Raw genomic sequence first — 15,125 nt, 5'->3', positions numbered from 1 at the left:
AAATGAAGTGCTTCAAACAAACACATACTTTGTATGCACAGAGAAGAGGTGGAATATATGTAAGACTGAAGACACAGGTGAAATGAGAAATAGATTGACTGCTTCGCTGCCAAGTTTTATACGCCATTTCTTCAGTGCAATACAAGAAAGCACCAAACATTATAACAAAGTTGTCAATTGGTTTCATAGTCCATTCCCTTTGTTTAGTGCTGTGAAAGGAAGAGCTGAATTCCAAAATTGATCAATGATGTTTCAGAAATTTCCCAAAGGGAATAACAAGCAGAGTGTTAAAAACTGGATTTACTCACAGGTTTTGAGCAGGAAACACTGAAATGCTATTAAAGTGCAATATCCAAGGGAACACTGACTCTGTCAAAGATGATCCAAATGGAATTGATGAAATGTCCCAATTACAAACAACAGAATCAAAATAGGGTGAGGGGACACCCGGATTTGAACCAGGGACCTCTTGATCTACAGTCAAATGCTCTACCACTGAGCTATATCCCCAGCTTTTCAGTAAAATCAGAATGACAAAATATCAGTACATCATGAAAGAGTGAGAGGATCATACTAAGATGTTCCGGAAAGTACAACCTTGAAACTGTGGAACAGGAGAAGTAGTCCTTAATATTATTTATTAAAGGAAAACTGGATCATTTAAAAAACAGATATTTGTTTCATTGTTATTTTATTTAAATAGGCAGTGGTATATAGGACCAATGCCTCTACATACAATGATTGTTTTGAAACATTCTTAAAGGGGAAGAGGTTTTTACGGGACACCTTATCATTTGTGGATTGGTTACCACAATCACGGAGATGGTGATGAAGTATGATTGTTTTGGGCCAAATTATGGTGGAAAAACATATCTTCGTATCACTACAATTCGGTATTTGGAAGGTACACCCAAACACCCCTTTCGAATACCTTCCATTTAATATATCAGAAAAAGCCATTTTGCATTTGCAAATGGCCTGATTCTTCAGACCAGCCTTCTTGCAACTGCAATGATAGTTCGTACATCTTGCACATAGGCAGAGCTTTTAAGGAGAAATTAAATAGTTCCTATGTTGCACAAAAATGAAGTGCTTCAAAAAACACATACTTTGCATGCACAGAGAAGAGGTGGAATATATGTAAGACTGAAGACACAGGTGAAATGAGAAATAGATTGACTGCTTCGCTGCCAAGTTTTATACGCCATTTCTTCAGTGCAATACAAGAAAGCACCAAACAGTATAACAAAGTTGTCAATTGGTTTCATAGTCCATTCCCTTTGTTTAGTGCTGTGAAAGGAAGAGCCGAATTCCAAAATTGATCAATGATATTTCAGAAATTTCACAAAGGGAATAACAAGCCGAGTGTTAAAAACTGCATTTACTCACAGGTTTTGAGCAGGAAACACTGAAATGCTATTAAAGTGCAATATCCAAGGGAACACTGACTCTGTCAAAGATGATCCAAATGGAATTGATGGAAAGTCCCAATTACAAACAACAGAATCAAAATAGGATGAGGGGACACCTGGATTTGAACCAGGGAACTCTTGATCTGCAGTCAAATGCTCTACCACTGAGCTATATCCCCAGCTTTACAGTAAAATCAGAATGACAAAATATCAGTACATCATGAAAGAGTGTGAGGATCATACTAAGTTGTGCCAGAAAGTACAACCTTGAAACTGTGGAACAGGAGAAGTAGTCCTTAATATTATTTATTAAAGGAAAACTAGATCATTTAAAAAACAGATTTATTTGTTTCATTGTTATTTTATTTGAATAGGCAGTGGTACATAGGACCAATGCCTTTACATACAATGATTGTTTTGAAACATTCTTAAAGGGGGAAGAGGTTTTTACGGGACACCTTATCATTTGAGGATTGGTTACCACAATCACGGAGATGGTGATGAAGTATGATTGTTTTAGGCCAAATTATGGTTGAAAAACATTTCTACGTACAACTACAATTCGGTATTTGGAAGGAACACCCAAACACCCCTTTCGAATACCTTCCATTTAATACATCAGAAAAAGCCATTTTGCGTTTGCAAATGGCCTAATTCTTCAGACCAGCCTTCTTGCAACTGCAATGATAGTTTGTACATCTTGCACGTAGGCAGAGCTTTTAAGGAGAAATTAAATAGTTCCTACATTGCACAAAAATGAAGTGCTTCAAACAAACACATACTTTGTATGCACAGAGAAGAGGTGGAATATATGTAAGACTGAAGACACAGGTGAAATGAGAAATAGATTGACTGCTTCGCTGCCAAGTTTTATACGCCATTTCTTCAGTGCAATACAAGAAAGCACCAAACAGTATAACAAAGTTGTCAATTGGTTTCATAGTCCATTCCCTTTGTTTAGTGCTGTGAAAGGAAGAGCCGAATTCCAAAATTGATCAATGATGTTTCAGAAATTTCCCAAAGGGAATACCAAGCCGAGTGTTAAAAACTGCATTTACTCACAGGCTTTGAGCAGGAAACACTGAAATGCTATTAAAGTGCAACATCCAAGGGAACACTGACTCTGTCAAAGATGATCCAAATGGAATTGATGAAAAGTCCAAATTACAAACAACAGAATCAAAATAGGGTGAGGGGACACCTGGATTTGAACCAGGGACCTCTTGATCTGCAGTCAAAAGCTCTACCACTGAGCTATATCCCCAGCTTTGCAGCAAATTCAGAATGACAAAATATCAGTACATCATGAAAGAGTGTGAGGATCATACTAAGTTGTGCCAGAAAGTACAACCTTGAAACTGTGGAACAGAAGAAGTAGTCCTTAATATTATTTATTAAAGGAAAACTGGATCATTTAAAAAACAGATTTGTTTGTTTCATTGTTATTTTATTTGAATAGGCAGTGGTACATAGGACCAATGCCTCTACATACAATTATTGTTTTGAAACATTCTTAAAGGGGAAGAGGATTTTACGGGACACCTTATCATTTTGAGGATTGGTTACCACAATCACGGAGATGGTGATGAAGTATGATTGTTTTGGGCCAAATTATGGTGGAAAAACATTTCTACTTACCACTACAATTCGGTATTTGGAAGGTACACCCAAACACCCCTTTCGAATACCTTCCATTTTATACATCAGAAAAAGCCATTTTGCGTTTGCAAATGGCCTGATTCTTCAGACCAGCCTTCTTGCAACTGCAATGATAGTTCGTAAATCTTGCACGTAGGCAGAGCTTTTAAGGAGAAATTAAATAGTTCCTACGTTGCACAAAAATGAAGTGCTTCAAACAAACACATACTTTGCATGCACAGAGAAGAGGTGGAATATATGTAAGACTGAAGACACAGGTGAAATGAGAAATAGATTGACTGCTTCGCTGCCAAGTTTTATACGCCATTTCTTCAGTGCAATACAAGAAAGCACCAAACAGTATAACAAAGTTGTCAATTGGTTTCATAGTCCATTCCCTTTGTTTAGTGCTGTGAAAGGAAGAGCCGAATCCAAAATTGATCAATGATGTTTCAGAAATTTCCCAAAGGGAATAACAAGCTGATTGTTAAAAACTGCATTTACTCACAGGTTTTGAGCAGGAAACACTGAAATGCTATTAAAGTGCAATATCCAAGTGAACACTGACTCTGTCAAAGATGATCCAAATCGAATTGATGAAAAGTCCCAATTACAAGCAACAGAATCAAAATAGGGTGAGGGACACACGGATTTGAACCAGGGACCTCTTGATCTGCAGTCAAATGCTCTACCACTGAGCTATATCCCCAGCTTTGCAGTAAAATCAGAATGACAAAATATCAGTACATCATGAAAGAGTGTGAGGATCTTACTAAGTTGTGCCAGAAAGTACAACCTTGAAACTGTGGAACAGGAGAAGTAGTCCTTAATATTATTTATTAAAAGAACACTGGATCATTTAAAAAAAACAGATTTATTTGTTTCATTGTTATTTTATTCGAATAGGCAGTGGTACATAGGACCAATGCCTCTACATACAATGATTGTTTTGAAACATTCTTAAAGGGGAAGAGGTTTTTATGGGACACCTTATCATTTGAGGATTGGTTACCACAATCACGGAGATGGTGATGAAGTATGATTGTTTTGGGCAAAATTATGGTGGAAAAAAATTTCTACGTACCACTACAATTCGGTATTTGGAAGGTACACCCAAACACCCATTTCGAATACCTTCCATTTAATACATCATAAAAAGCCACTTTGCGTTTGCAAATGGCCTGATTCTTCAGACCAGCCTTCTTGCAACTGCAATGATAGTTCGGACATCTTGAACGTAGGGAGAGCTTTTAAGGAGAAATTAAATAGTTCCTACGTTGCACAAAAATGAAGTGCTTCAAACAAACACATACTTTGCATGCACAGAGAAGAGGTGGAATATATGTAAGACTGAAGACACAGGTGAAATGAGAAATAGTTGACTGCTTCGCAGCCAAGTTTTATACGCCATTTCTTCAGTGCAATACAAGAAAGCACCAAACAGTATAACAAAGTTGTCAATTGGTTTCATAGTCCATTCCCTTTGTTTAGTGCTGTGAAAGGAAGAGCCGAATTCCAAAATTGATCAATGATGTTTCAGAAATTTCCCAAAGGGAATAACAAGCCGAATGTTAAAAACTGCATTTACTCACAGGTTTTGAGCAGGAAACACCGAAATGCTATTAAAGTGCAATATCCAAGGGAACACTGACTCTGTCAAAGATGATCCAAATGGAATTGATGAAAAGTCCTAATTACAAACAACAGAATCAAAATAGGGTGAGGGGACAACCGGATTTGAACCAGGGACCTCTTGATCTGCAGTCAAATGCTCTACCACTGGCTACATCCCCAGCTTTTCAGTAAATTCAGAATGACAAAATATCAGTACATCATGAAAGAGTGTGAGGATCATACTAAGTTGTGCCAGAAAGTACAACCTTGAAACTGTGGAACAGAAGAAGTAGTCCTTAATATTATTTATTAAAGGAAAACTGGATCATTTAAAAAACAGATTTGTTTGTTTCATTGTTATTTTATTTGAATAGGCAGTGGTACATAGGACCAATGCCTCTACATACAATTATTGTTTTGAAACATTCTTAAAGGGGAAGAGGTTTTTACGGGACACCTTATCGTTTTGGGATTGGTTACCACAATCACTGATATGGTGATGAAGTATGATTGTTTTGGGCCAAATTATGGTGGAAAAACATTTCTATGTACCACTACAATTCGGTATTTGGAAGGTCCACCCAAACACCCCTTTCGAATACCTTCCATTTAGTACATCAGAAAAAGCCATTTTGCGTTTGCAAATGGCCTGATTCTTCAGACCAGCCTTCTTGCAACTGCAATGATAGTTCGTACATCTTGCACGTAGGCAGAGCTTTTAAGGAGAAATTAAATAGTTCCTACGTTGCACAAAAATAAAGTGCTTCAAACAAACACATACTTTGCATGCACAGAGAAGAGGTGGAATATGTAAGACTGAAGACACAGGTGAAATGAGAAATAGATTGACTGCTTCGCTGCCAAGTTTTATACGCCATTTCTTCAGTGCAATACAAGAAAGCACCAAACATTATAACAAAGTTGTCAATTGGTTTCATAGTCCATTCCCTTTGTTTAGTGCTGTGAAAGGAAGAGCCGAATTCCAAAATTGATCAATGATGTTTCAGAAATTTCCCAAAGGGAATAACAAGCAGAGTGTTAAAAACTGGATTTACTCACAGGTTTTGAGCAGGAAACACTGAAATGCTATTAAAGTGCAATATCCAAGGGAACACTGACTCTGTCAAAGATGATCCAAATGGAATTGATGAAATGTCCCAATTACAAACAACAGAATCAAAATAGGGTGAGGGGACACCCGGATTTGAACCAGGGACCTCTTGATCTACAGTCAAATGCTCTACCACTCAGCTATATCCCCAGCTTTTCAGTAAAATCAGAATGACAAAATATCAGTACATCATGAAAGAGTGAGAGGATGATACTAAGATGTTCCGGAAAGTACAACCTTGAAACTGTGGAACAGGAGAAGTAGTCCTTAATATTATTTATTAAAGGAAAACTGGATCATTTAAAAAACAGATTTAGTTGTTTCATTGTTATTTTATTTGAATAGGCAGTGGTACATAGGACCAATGCCTCAACATACAATGATTGTTTTGAAACATTCTTAAAGGGAAAATGTTTTTACGGGACACCTTATCATTTGAGGATTGGTTACCACAATCACTGAGATGGTGATGAAGTATGATTGTTTTGGGCCAAATTATGGTGGAAAAACATTTCTACGTACCACTACAATTCGGTATTTGGAAGGTACACCCAAACACCCCTTTCGAATACCTTCCATTTAATACATCAGAAAAAGCCATTTTGCGTTTGCAAATGGCCTGATTCTTCAGACCAGCCTTCTTGCTACTGCAATGATAGTTCGTACATCTTGCACGTAGGCAGAGCTTTTAAGGAGAAATTAAATAGTTCCTACGTTGCACAAAAATGAAGTGCTTCAAACAAACACATACTTTGCATGCACAGAGAAGAGGTGGAATATATGTACGACTGAAGACACAGGTGAAATGAGAAATAGATTGACTGCTTCGCTGCCAAGTTGTATACGTAATTTCTTCAGTCCAATACAAGAAAGCACAAAACAGTATAACAAAGTTGTCAATTGGTTTCGTAGTCCATTCCCTTTGTTTAGTGCTGTGAAAGGAAGAGCCGAATTCCAAAATTGATCAATGATGTTTTAGAAATTTCCCAAAGGGAATAACAAGCTGAGTGTTAAAAACTGCATTTACTCACAGGTTTTGAGCAGGAAACACTGAAATGCTATTAAAGTGCAATATCCAAGGGAACACTGACTCTGTCAAAGATGATCCAAATGGAATTGATGAAAAGTCCCAATTACAAACAACAGAATCAAAATAGGGTGAGGGGACACCCGGATTTGAACCAGAGACCTCTTCATCTGCAGTCAAATGCGCTACCACTGAGCTATATCCCCAGCTTTTCAGTAAGATCTGAATGACAAAATATCAGTACATCATGAAAGAGTGTGAGGATCATACTAAGTTGTGCCAGAAAGTACAACCTTAAAACTGTGGAACAGGAGAAGTAGTCCTTAATATCATTTATTAAAGGAAAACTGGATCATTTAAAAAACAGATTTATTTGTTTCATTGTTATTTTATTTGAATAGGCAGTGGTACATAGGACCAATGCCTCAACATACAATGATTGTTTTGAAACATTCTTAAAGGGGAAGATGTTTTTACGGGACACCTTATCATTTGAGGATTGGTTACCACAATCACTGAGATGGTGATGAAGTATGATTGTTTTGGGCCAAATTATGGTGGAAAAACATTTCTACGTACCACTACAATTCGGTATTTGGAAGGTACACCCAAACACCCCTTTCGAATACCTTCCATTTAATACATCAGAAAAAGCCATTTTGCGTTTGCAAATGGCCTGATTCTTCAGACCAGCCTTCTTGCTACTGCAATGATAGTTCGTACATCTTGCACGTAGGTAGAGCTTTTAAGGAGAAATTAAATAGTTCCTACGTTGCACAAAAATGAAGTGCTTCAAACAAACACATACTTTGCATGCACAGAGAAGAGGTGGAATATATGTAAGACTGAAGACACAGGTGAAATGAGAAATAGTTGACTGCTTCGCTGCCAAGTTTTATACGCCATTTCTTCAGTGCAATACAAGAAAGCACCAAATAGTATAACAAAGTTGTCAATTGGTTTCATAGTCCATTCCCATTGTTTAGTGCTGTGAAAGGAAGAGCCGAATTCCAAAATTGATCAATGATGTTTCAGAAATTTCCCAAAGGGAATAACAAGCTGATTGTTAAAAACTGCATTTACTCACAGGTTTTGAGCAGGAAACACTGAAATGCTATTAAAGTGCAATATCCAAGGGAACACTGACTCTGTCAAAGATGATCCAAATCGAATTGATGAAAAGTCCCAATTACAAACAACAGAATCAAAATAGGGTGAGGGACACACGGATTTGAACCAGGGACCTCTTGATCTGCAGTCAAATGCTCTACCACTGAGCTATATCCCCAGCTTTGCAGTAAAATCAGAATGACAAAATATCAGTACATCATGAAAGAGTGTGAGGATCTTACTAAGTTGTGCCAGAAAGTACAACCTTGAAACTGTGGAACAGGAGAAGTAGTCCTTAATATTATTTATTAAAAGAACACTGGATCATTTAAAAAACAGATTTATTTGTTTCATTGTTATTTTATTTGAATAGGCAGTGGTACATAGGACCAATGCCTCTACATACAATGATTGTTTTGAAACATTCTTAAAGGGGAAGAGGTTTTTATGGGACACCTTATCATTTGAGGATTGGTTACCACAATCACGGAGATGGTGATGAAGTATGATTGTATTGGGCAAAATTATGGTGGAAAAACATTTCTACGTACCACTACAATTCGGTATTTGGAAGGTACACCCAAACACCCATTTCGAATACCTTCCATTTAATACATCATAAAAAGCCACTTTGCATTTGCAAATGGCCTGATTCTTCAGACCAGCCTTCTTGCAACTGCAATGATAGTTCGGACATCTTGAACGTAGGGAGAGCTTTTAAGGAGAAATTAAATAGTTCCTACGTTGCACAAAAATGAAGTGCTTCAAACAAACACATACTTTGCATGCACAGAGAAGAGGTGGAATATATGTAAGACTGAAGACACAGGTGAAATGAGAAATAGTTGACTGCTTCGCAGCCAAGTTTTATACGCCATTTCTTCAGTGCAATACAAGAAAGCACCAAACAGTATAACAAAGTTGTCAATTGGTTTCATAGTCCATTCCCTTTGTTTAGTGCTGTGAAAGGAAGAGCCGAATTCCAAAATTGATCAATGATGTTTCAGAAATTTCCCAAAGGGAATAACAAGCCGAATGTTAAAAACTGCATTTACTCACAGGTTTTGAGCAGGAAACACCGAAATGCTATTAAAGTGCAATATCCAAGGGAACACTGACTCTGTCAAAGATGATCCAAATGGAATTGATGAAAAGTCCTAATTACAAACAACAGAATCAAAATAGGGTGAGGGGACAACCGGATTTGAACCAGGGACCTCTTGATCTGCAGTCAAATGCTCTACCACTGGCTACATCCCCAGCTTTTCAGTAAATTCAGAATGACAAAATATCAGTACATCATGAAAGAGTGTGAGGATCATACTAAGTTGTGCCAGAAAGTACAACCTTGAAACTGTGGAACAGAAGAAGTAGTCCTTAATATTATTTATTAAAGGAAAACTGGATCATTTAAAAAACAGATTTGTTTGTTTCATTGTTATTTTATTTGAATAGGCAGTGGTACATAGGACCAATGCCTCTACATACAATTATTGTTTTGAAACATTCTTAAAGGGGAAGAGGTTTTTACGGGACACCTTATCGTTTGAGGATTGGTTACCACAATCACTGATATGGTGATGAAGTATGATTGTTTTGGGCCAAATTATGGTGGAAAAACATTTCTATGTACCACTACAATTCGGTATTTGGAAGGTCCACCCAAACACCCCTTTCGAATACCTTCCATTTAGTACATCAGAAAAAGCCATTTTGCGTTTGCAAATGGCCTGATTCTTCAGACCAGCCTTCTTGCAACTGCAATGATAGTTCGTACATCTTGCACGTAGGCAGAGCTTTTAAGGAGAAATTAAATAGTTCCTACGTTGCACAAAAATGAAGTGCTTCAAACAAACACATACTTTGCATGCACAGAGAAGAGGTGGAATATATGTAAGACTGAAGACACAGGTGAAATGAGAAATAGATTGACTGCTTCGCTGCCAAGTTTTATACGCCATTTCTTCAGTGCAATACAAGAAAGCACCAAACATTATAACAAAGTTGTCAATTGGTTTCATAGTCCATTCCCTTTGTTTAGTGCTGTGAAAGGAAGAGCCGAATTCCAAAATTGATCAATGATGTTTCAGAAATTTCCCAAAGGGAATAACAAGCAGAGTGTTAAAAACTGGATTTACTCACAGGTTTTGAGCAGGAAACACTGAAATGCTATTAAAGTGCAATATCCAAGGGAACACTGACTCTGTCAAAGATGATCCAAATGGAATTGATGAAATGTCCCAATTACAAACAACAGAATCAAAATAGGGTGAGGGGACACCCGGATTTGAACCAGGGACCTCTTGATCTACAGTCAAATGCTCTACCACTCAGCTATATCCCCAGCTTTTCAGTAAAATCAGAATGACAAAATATCAGTACATCATGAAAGAGTGAGAGGATGATACTAAGATGTTCCGGAAAGTACAACCTTGAAACTGTGGAACAGGAGAAGTAGTCCTTAATATTATTTATTAAAGGAAAACTGGATCATTTAAAAAACAGATTTAGTTGTTTCATTGTTATTTTATTTGAATAGGCAGTGGTACATAGGACCAATGCCTCTACATACAATGATTGTTTTGAAACATTCTTAAAGGGGAAGAGGTTTTTACGGGACACCTTATCATTTGAGGATTGCTTACCACAATCACGGAGATGGTGATGAAGTATGATTGTTTTAGGCCAAATTATGGTGGAAAAACATTTCTACGTACCACTACAATTCGGTATTTGGAAGGTACACCCAAACACCCCTTTCGAATACCTTCCATTTAATACATCAGAAAAAAAGCCATTTTGCGTTTGCAAATGGCCTGATTGTTCGGATCAGCCTTCTTGCAACTGCAATGATAGATCGTACATCTTGCACGTAGGCAGAGCTTTTCAGGAGAAATTAAATAGTTCCTACGTTGCACAAAAATGAAGTGCTTTAAACAAACACATACTTTGCATGCACAGAGAAGAGGTGGAATATATGTAAGACTGAAGACACAGGTGAAATGAGAAATAGATTGACTGCTTCGCTGCCAAGTTTTATACGCCATTTCTTCAGTGCAATACAAGAAAGCACCAAACAGTATAACAAAGTTGTCAATTGGTTTCATAGTCCATTCCCTTTGTTTAGTGCTGTGAAAGGAAGAGCCGAATTCCAAAATTGATCAATGATGTTTCAGAAATTTCCCAAAGGGAATACCAAGCCGAGTGTTAAAAACTGCATTTACTCACAGGCTTTGAGCAGGAAACACTGAAATGTTATTAAAGTGCAATATCCAAGGGAACACTGACTCTGTCAAAGATGATCCAAATGGAATTGATGAAAAGTCCCAATTACAAACAACAGAATCAAAATAGGGTGAGGGAACACCCGGATTAGAACCAGAGAACTCTTGATCTGCAGTCAAATGCTCTACCACTGAGCTATATCCCCAGCTTTTCAGTAAAATCTGAATGACAAAATAGCAGTACATCATGAAAGAGTGTGAGGATCATACTAAGTTGTGCCAGAAAGTACAACCTTAAAACTGTGGAACAGGAGAAGTAGTCCTTAATATCATTTATTAAAGGAAAACTGGATCATTTAAAAAACAGATTTATTTGTTTCATTGTTATTTTATTTGAATAGGCAGTGGTACATAGGACCAATGCCTCAACATACAATGATTGTTTTGAAACATTCTTAAAGGGGAAGATGTTTTTACGGGACACCTTATCATTTGAGGATTGGTTACCACAATCACTGAGATGGTGATGAAGTATGATTGTTTTGGGCCAAATTATGGTGGAAAAACATTTCTACGTACCACTACAATTCGGTATTTGGAAGGTACACCCAAACACCCCTTTCGAATACCTTCCATTTAATACATCAGAAAAAGCCATTTTGCGTTTGCAAATGGCCTGATTCTTCAGACCAGCCTTCTTGCTACTGCAATGATAGTTTGTACATCTTGCACGTAGGCAGAGCTTTTAAGGAGAAATTAAATAGTTCCTACGTTGCACAAAAATGAAGTGCTTCAAACAAACACATACTTTGCATGCACAGAGAAGAGGTGGAATATATGTACGACTGAAGACACAGGTGAAATGAGAAATAGATTGACTGCTTCGCTGCCAAGTTGTATACGTAATTTCTTCAGTCCAATACAAGAAAGCACAAAACAGTATAACAAAGTTGTCAATTGGTTTCGTAGTCCATTCCCTTTGTTTAGTGCTGTGAAAGGAAGAGCCGAATTCTAAAATTGATCAATGATGTTTTAGAAATTTCCCAAAGGGAATAACAAGCTGAGTGTTAAAAACTGCATTTACTCACAGGTTTTGAGCAGGAAACACTGAAATGCTGTTAAAGTGCAATATCCAAGGGAACACTGACTCTGTCAAAGATGATCCAAATGGAATTGATGAAAAGTCCCAATTACAAACAACAGAATCAAAATAGGGTGAGGGGACACCCGGATTTGAACCAGAGACCTCTTGATCTGCAGTCAAATGCTCTACCACTGAGCTATCACCCCAGCTTTTCAGTAAAGTCTGAATGACAAAATATCAGTACATCATGAAAGAGTGTGAGGATCATACTAAGTTGTGCCAGAAAGTACAACCTTAAAACTGTGGAACAGGAGAAGTAGTCCTTAATATCATTTATTGAAGGAAAACTGGATCATTTAAAAAACAGATTTATTTGTTTCATTGTTATTTTATTTGAATGGGCAGTGGTACATAGGACCAATGCCTCAACATACAATGATTGTTTTGAAACATTCTTAAAGGGGAAGATGTTTTTATGGGACACCTTATCATTTGAGGATTGGTTACCACAATCACTGAGATGGTGATGAAGTATGATTGTTTTGGGCCAAATTATGGTGGAAAAACATTTCTACGTACCACTACAATTCGGTATTTGGAAGGTACACCCAAACACCCCTTTCGAATACCTTCCATTTAATACATCAGAAAAAGACATTTTGCGTTTGCAAATGGCCTGATTCTTCAGACCAGCCTTCTTGCTACTGCAATGATAGTTCGTACATCTTGCACGTAGGTAGAGCTTTTAAGGAGAAATTAAATAGTTCCTACGTTGCACAAAAATGAAGTGCTTCAAACAAACACATACTTTGCATGCACAGAGAAGAGGTGGAATATATGTAAGACTGAAGACACAGGTGAAATGAGAAATAGTTGACTGCTTCGCTACCAAGTTTTATACGCCATTTCTTCAGTGCAATACAAGAAAGCACCAAACAGTATAACAAAGTTGTCAATTGGTTTCATAGTCCATTCCCTTTGTTTAGTGCTGTGAAAGGAAGAGCCGAATTCCAAAATTGATCAATGATGTTTCAGAAATTTCCCAAAGGGAATACCAAGCCGAGTGTTAAAAACTGCATTTACTCACAGGTTTTGAACAGGAAACACTGAAATGCTATTAAAGTGCAATATCCAAGGGAACACTGACTCTGTCAAAGATGATCCAAATGGAATTGATGAAAAGTCCCAATTACAAACAACAGAATCAAAATAGGGTGAGGGGACACCCGGATTTGAACCAGGTACCTCTTGATCTGCAGTCAAATGCTCTACCACTGAGCTATATCCCCAGCTTTTCAGTAAAATCAGAATGACAAAATATCAGTACATCATGAAAGAGTGTGAGGATCATACTAAGTTGTGCCAGAAAGTACAACCTTGAAACTGTGGAACAGGAGAAGTAGTCCTTAATATTATTTATTAAAGGAAAACTGGATCATTTAAAAAACAGATTTATTTGTTTCATTGTTATTTTATTTGAATAGGCAGTGGTACATAGGACCAATGCCTCTACATACAATGATTGTTTTGAAACATTCTTAAAGGGGAAGAGGTTTTTACGGGGACACCTTATCGTTTGAGGATTGGTTACCACAATCACTGAGATGGTGATGAAGTATGATTGTTTTGGGCCAAATTATGGTGGAAAAACATTTCTATGTACCACTACAATTCGGTATTTGGAAGGTACACCCAAACACCCCTTTCGAATACCTTCCATTTAGTACATCAGAAAAAGCCATTTTGCGTTTGCAAATGGCCTGATTCTTCAGACCAGCCTTCTTGCAACTGCAATGATAGTTCGTACATCTTGCACGTAGGCAGAGCTTTTAAGGAGAAATTAAATAGTTCCTACGTTGCACAAAAATGAAGTGCTTCAAACAAACACATACTTTGCATGCACAGAGAAGAGGTGGAATATATGTAAGACTGAAGACACAGGTGAAATGAGAAATAGATTGACTGCTTCGCTGCCAAGTTTTATAAGCCATTTCTTCAGTGCAATACAAGAAAGCACCAAACATTATAACAAAGTTGTCAATTGGTTTCATAGTCCATTCCCTTTGTTTAGTGCTGTGAAAGGAAGAGCTGAATTCCAAAATTGATCAATGATGTTTCAGAAATTTCCCAAAGGGAATAACAAGCAGAGTGTTAAAAACTGGATTTACTCACAGGTTTTGAGCAGGAAACACTGAAATGCTATTAAAGTGCAATATCCAAGGGAACACTGACTCTGTCAAAGATGATCCAAATGGAATTGATGAAATGTCCCAATTACAAACAACAGAATCAAAATAGGGTGAGGGGACACCCGGATTTGAACCAGGGACCTCTTGATCTACAGTCAAATGCTCTACCACTGAGCTATATCCCCAGCTTTTCAGTAAAATCAGAATGACAAAATATCAGTACATCATGAAAGAGTGAGAGGATCATACTAAGATGTTCCGGAAAGTACAACCTTGAAACTGTGGAACAGGAGAAGTAGTCCTTAATATTATTTATTAAAGGAAAACTGGATCATTTAAAAAACAGATATTTGTTTCATTGTTATTTTATTTAAATAGGCAGTGGTATATAGGACCAATGCCTCTACATACAATGATTGTTTTGAAACATTCTTAAAGGGGAAGAGGTTTTTACGGGACACCTTATCATTTGTGGATTGGTTACCACAATCACGGAGATGGTGATGAAGTATGATTGTTTTGGGCCAAATTATGGTGGAAAAACATTTTTTCGTATCACTACAATTCGGTATTTGGAAGGTACACCCAAACACCCCTTTCGAATACCTTCCATTTAATATATCAGAAAAAGCCATTTTGCATTTGCAAATGGCCTGATTCTTCAGACCAGCCTTCTTGCAACTGCAATGATAGTTCGTACATCTTGCACATAGGCA

At 37.3% G+C, this 15,125-nt stretch overlaps 7 non-coding genes across 7 annotated transcripts; all 7 read right to left on the bottom strand.

Annotated features, from left to right (window-relative positions):
* Positions 1-438: 438 nt before the first annotated feature.
* Positions 439-510, bottom strand: TRNAY-GUA (transfer RNA tyrosine (anticodon GUA)). Its single transcript has one exon. It is a non-coding gene; the product is annotated as a tRNA-Tyr (tRNA).
* A 1,009-nt stretch (positions 511-1,519) lies between these two features.
* On the bottom strand, positions 1,520-1,591 carry TRNAC-GCA (transfer RNA cysteine (anticodon GCA)). Its single transcript has one exon. It is a non-coding gene; the product is annotated as a tRNA-Cys (tRNA).
* Positions 1,592-2,604: 1,013 nt separating this feature from the next.
* TRNAC-GCA (transfer RNA cysteine (anticodon GCA)) lies at positions 2,605-2,676 on the bottom strand. Its single transcript has one exon. It is a non-coding gene; the product is annotated as a tRNA-Cys (tRNA).
* Positions 2,677-5,853: 3,177 nt separating this feature from the next.
* TRNAY-GUA (transfer RNA tyrosine (anticodon GUA)) lies at positions 5,854-5,925 on the bottom strand. Its single transcript has one exon. It is a non-coding gene; the product is annotated as a tRNA-Tyr (tRNA).
* Positions 5,926-10,184: 4,259 nt separating this feature from the next.
* On the bottom strand, positions 10,185-10,256 carry TRNAY-GUA (transfer RNA tyrosine (anticodon GUA)). The gene has a single exon. It is a non-coding gene; the product is annotated as a tRNA-Tyr (tRNA).
* A 3,181-nt stretch (positions 10,257-13,437) lies between these two features.
* On the bottom strand, positions 13,438-13,509 carry TRNAC-GCA (transfer RNA cysteine (anticodon GCA)). The gene has a single exon. It is a non-coding gene; the product is annotated as a tRNA-Cys (tRNA).
* Positions 13,510-14,522: 1,013 nt separating this feature from the next.
* Positions 14,523-14,594, bottom strand: TRNAY-GUA (transfer RNA tyrosine (anticodon GUA)). Its single transcript has one exon. It is a non-coding gene; the product is annotated as a tRNA-Tyr (tRNA).
* Positions 14,595-15,125: the final 531 nt, after the last annotated feature.

The sequence above is a fragment of the Lissotriton helveticus genome, chromosome 1_2 (genome assembly GCF_964261635.1).
Source record: "Lissotriton helveticus chromosome 1_2, aLisHel1.1, whole genome shotgun sequence".
Taxonomy (NCBI): domain Eukaryota; kingdom Metazoa; phylum Chordata; class Amphibia; order Caudata; family Salamandridae; genus Lissotriton; species Lissotriton helveticus.
The sequence above is the reverse complement of the archived record's forward strand: the minus strand, read 5'-3'. Positions and strand labels throughout refer to the sequence as shown.